The sequence below is a fragment of the Arachis ipaensis genome, chromosome B05, assembly GCF_000816755.2.
Source record: "Arachis ipaensis cultivar K30076 chromosome B05, Araip1.1, whole genome shotgun sequence".
Lineage (NCBI taxonomy): Eukaryota > Viridiplantae > Streptophyta > Magnoliopsida > Fabales > Fabaceae > Arachis > Arachis ipaensis.
Window position 1 is genome coordinate 28627250 of NC_029789.2, and position 5016 is coordinate 28632265.

Sequence of the window (5016 nt, forward strand, 5' to 3'; positions counted from 1 at the left end):
ATTCTAATTTTATAAAATAAATTATAACTTATTTATATTTATATTTTTAAAATTGAGGGTCGCTACATTCTACCCATCTTACAAAAATTTTCGCCCTCAAAAATTGATATAAAATAGAAAAGATTCATAATAACGTAACTTCCCTTCTTAAACATATCAAAGAAAAACAGAAAGATTTGACATGCTTAGTTTGCAAATCCAGGATATTCTTATAGCTTAAAGTCTACGCAAAGCGAAAGATACAAGATAGATTTGATGCAGAAAGGTTATAAGGCAGGTTGGTATTAGAACGACGGGTTTATCGCTTCTAATACTCGCTTCATTTAGCTCCTAAGTTCTGCTGATTCTAATGGTGTCATTGGTGCACGAAATTGTGATCTCCAGGCTCGAACAAATCCTGGTAATGGCTCCAAAGCTTGGTGCTCTAATCTTAATTCGAAACTCTACCGTTGAAAATACATAAGTGAAGGTCCAGGCATGGCCGTGTGGCCAGCCCCCATGGTCTAAGAACAATGCGTTCAAAGATGGTCAAAAGATTAGTAAAAGGTCCTATTTATAATAAACTAGCTACTAGGGTTTACATGAGTAAGTAATTGATGCATAAATCCACTTCTGGGGCCCACTTGGTGTGTGCTTGGGCTTGGGATTGAGTGTTACACGTGCAGAGGCCATTTGTGGAGTTGAACGCCAGTTTCTGTGCCAGTTTGGGCGTTCAACTCTGGTTTTGGATCCTTTTCTGGCGCTGGACGCCAGATTTGGGTAGAAGGCTGGCGTTGAACGCCAGTTTACGTCATCAATTCTTGGCCAAAGTATGGACTATTATATATTGCTGGAAAGCCCTAGATGTCTACTTTCCAACGCAATTAAAAGCGCGCCATTTCGAGTTCTGTAGCTCCAGAAAATCCACTTTGAGTGCAGGGAGGTCAGAATCCAACAGCATCAGCAGTCCTTTTCAACCTCTGAATCTGATTTTTGCTCAAGTCCCTCAATTTCAGCCAGAAAATACCTGAAATTACAGAAAAACACACAAACTCATAGTAAAGTACAGAAATGTGAATTTAACACAAAATCTATTAAAAACATCCCTAAAAGTAACTAGATCCTACTAAAAACATACTAAAAACAATGCCAAAAAGCGTATAAATTATCCGCTCATCAGTCATCATGTGTAATACTATCGAAACTAGTTCAGCCTCTGGCACTAAATCTATCACAACTTACTTTTTCTCTCGACACCTAACTGGTTATCAAAGAGATATTTCTATCGGCCTAAATTCCTAGTCCGTATTCAAGTCCAAAACTACGTCCAGTCTTTCCAGTCCTAAACTTCCATATCCGGTTATGTAACCTAAACGAAAGCAGGGTCCTAGCTCTACATAGAACAAATCTGCCTACGCATTCTATATCATACTTACCTCGATCCTGTCGTGGTCAACTCGCATCTGTGGATCTCCCACGCGAACAATCTCTAGACATGTGTCCCGGTGCTCCACATCGAAAGCACATTCCCAGTCCGTACCTGCGCGGCTCCTCTGGAGTAGTCTCACCAAAGCCTTCCTGTAGCAGTGTCCACTTCATGGAGCAATCCTCTGCGAGCTGGCTCTTCTTAACCAACTCAGTGAAATTTGTTAGCTTTTGTGGATACACGTAATTAAAGATATCTCTCCTTAGTCCTTTCTCATACTGAGCACACTTCCATTCCTCATAATCGGCTGGATTTCCTTGACAAGTTTTTGAGAAACGGCACAGATTATCGAATTTGCGAGTATAGTCAGCAACGGACATATCATTTTGCTTCATCTGCATTAATTCCAATTCCTTTGCAGTGCAAAACGCATGCAAGAAATATTTACCGTAAAACTCTGTCTTGAATCTATTCCAAGGGACATCTGTTAACTCCACCTGCAAGGTATGACACAACTCTTGCCACCAATTCTGAGCATCTCCCTCCAACATATGAGTCACTATCTCCACTGACTGTACTTCAGGAACTTGCTGAGGTGTACAAAAACCTCTCCACTTCTCGGAACCACTGATCAGCCTCCAGGGCATTGGCATTTCCGTTAAACCAGGGTGGACCACTCTTGAGGAAGTTAGTAAGGGTCATAGACCTATAGTATCGACTTATGTTACTTGTACTAGCACTAGGGTTTCCACCTCGACGTCCTTGCATTGGTTCAACCACGGGATTTCCTCTCTGAATACCTCGTTCGGATCCACGAGACGACATTTGGTCCCTGTTCACACCAAACAAGTGATATTAAGTTGATCAGTCTCAATATCGCAAGTTTAATGCTTCAAGTTCCAGATGCATGCTCATGAACATTTATGCCACATATATCAATCAGATATCCTAATAGCACATACACACACCCAGAGTATGCCAGAAGCATAATCAGTCCATCCCTCAGGCTCTACAGGAACGAACGGCTCTCATACTATAATGTAACACCCTACCACCCAAAACTTTACGCTTAAGTCGTAAAATAGAGGTGGCGAGGTATTACAACTTCTAAAAAAATTAAAATAAATACTTATAATAGTAGAAAGAATATAATAGACTAGGAGCCTTGAAAAATGGGTAAAACAAAATCGCAAAATGAAAAGCGCCACGCTCCAAAAACGGAACAACTTGCGTGTGAGGAAAACTATAACTATCAAACGTAAGGTAATAAAAGTAGGAATAGAAAGCCAAAGGTACAAAATAACAAGCTCCTAACTCAGTCCGCGAAGTCAAGGCTGGTCGGAGAATATTTACATATATATATATCCAAAACCCAAGACGTACATAAACAAAATCCTGCCTCTCCATAAACCTCTAAGAGGATCAAAAAGAATAAGTTATGTGGAGAGGAAGCTAAGTACGTGTATATACATCACTGCACAACAAAATAACACAGAAACCACTTCGCTTCAGGTGTCCAGATGCCTAATGAGATACCTTTCGACCTGCATCTGAAAAACAACAACATAGTATGAAATGAGAACCGGAGGTTCTCAGTATGGTAAAGGTGCTTGCATAGTTAATGTAAAAGGTCTCGGGAGAGTCAGAGGCACTCCTAGAACTTTGATACTCAGATTTCAGCTTAAGAATTCAACTAAACCAGAAATTAGGTAAGTTGTCTAAGGTATTCAAGTCCTGAATCTAACTTTAACCGAATACTTCACATTCTGTCTCCTCAAATCCTCTGAATCACTGGTGGAACAACCCTCTCCCCTCACACCTTCATCAAGAGGGATTTCTCAGAAGACATACACATACAGTTCAAGCAAGGAAAACACAGATAGAGAAGCATTTACAGCAAGTAGAACAAGTAGCGAATAAGCAGAATTAAACAGTTAAGCAAACCAAAACAATGCACACTCAAGCAAAAAAATAAATGCATATGATGTATGTCTATCCTATGGCTGATGAGTCTTATCTGTCGGTTATACAGCCAACCTGACATGTCCTGGTAGTTAACCATTGGACAGTCCCTCTGTGCACGCATCCCCAAGCTCAATAATATTCCATGGAGTCAAACTCCAAGCTCAAATATAATATTCCATGGAGTCACACTCCAAGCTCAATAATATAGTATTCCAAAGCAGAAATATCTTCAGAAGGTTCTCTAAAAGGCAGAAATTAATATTCAGTGAAAAGGGGCTAAGATTCAACCCCCTTCTCTTAGCCACTGATTACCATCAATACACATACAATTCAAGCAAGAAAAATACAGACAGAAGTACAATTACAACAAATAGAACAAGTAGCAGATAAGCAGAGTTAAGCAATTAAGCAAACCAAAACAATGCATACCCAAGCAAAACATACAAATACACATGATGTATGCCTGTCGTATAGCTGATGAGTCTCTTCTATCGGTTATATAACCAACACGACATGTCCTGGTAGTTAACCATTGGACACTCCCTCTATGTGCGCATCCTCAAGCTCAAAAATAATATCCATGGAGTCAAACTCCAAGCTTAAATATAATATTCTATGGAGTCAAACTCCAAGCTCAATAATATTTCATAGAGTCAAACTCCAAGCTCAATAATATTTTATGGAGTCAAACTCCAAACTCAAATATAATATTCTATGGAGTCAAACTCCAAACTCAATAATATTCCATGGAGTCAAATTCCAAGCTCAAATTTAATATAATATTCAGTATCCATATATATGCATGCCTATGGAGGAATCCGCTGAGTTAAAGTGCCCAGTCACATCTTGCGACAGAGGGTCAACAAATAGTCTCAAATACACAAGCCACATAATAATCTCTTTCTTTTTTAAATACCACCTCAAATCAAAACTTCAATTCTTATAGAAGTTTTGGCAGTATCTCCTCTAAAGCTCGAATTTCTGCCCCCCTTCAAGGGTCCCAACTATCAAATCCAACACCTCTCAGTCCTTCAAATCATTTCCGGTAACAAATTATTTCAAAATCAAACAAATACCAATATTAAATCTTTTCCAAAACCAACCAACTTCAATAGCAAATTATTAACAATAGCTAAACCACATAATTTATTCTATATATACAATCCATCAATTATACGTTCAGTTCATTCCTATCTTAAGGTCTTCTAGCCTAAGATTCCACGTGATATTAAACATTAACTACGAGAAACTAAAACCATACCTTCATACGGAATCAAAATATTCAAAGCTCCGGAGAAGCTTTCTGACCGATCTATCGAAAAAGAAAACGTCCAGAATCGTTTGTGCCTCCTAAAATTCTCGTTGGCCAAACCCAAGAGATAAAGGAGGTGCGTCACTGTCAACTTCCATTAATCAAAAATAGTGCCAACGTGTAGAGGAGGAGGTTACGAATACTCTTACCGGTTTAGATTTTTTATTGGAGTTATGGATTGCAAGAAATCGAAGCCGAAAATTCAAAGAGATTTACGTTATTTCTTTTTCTCTTCATTACGCTATTCTCTCTCTCTTTTTTTTTCTTTCTTACGATGTTCATATATATATATATATATATATATATATATATATAGATAGATAGATAGGTATAT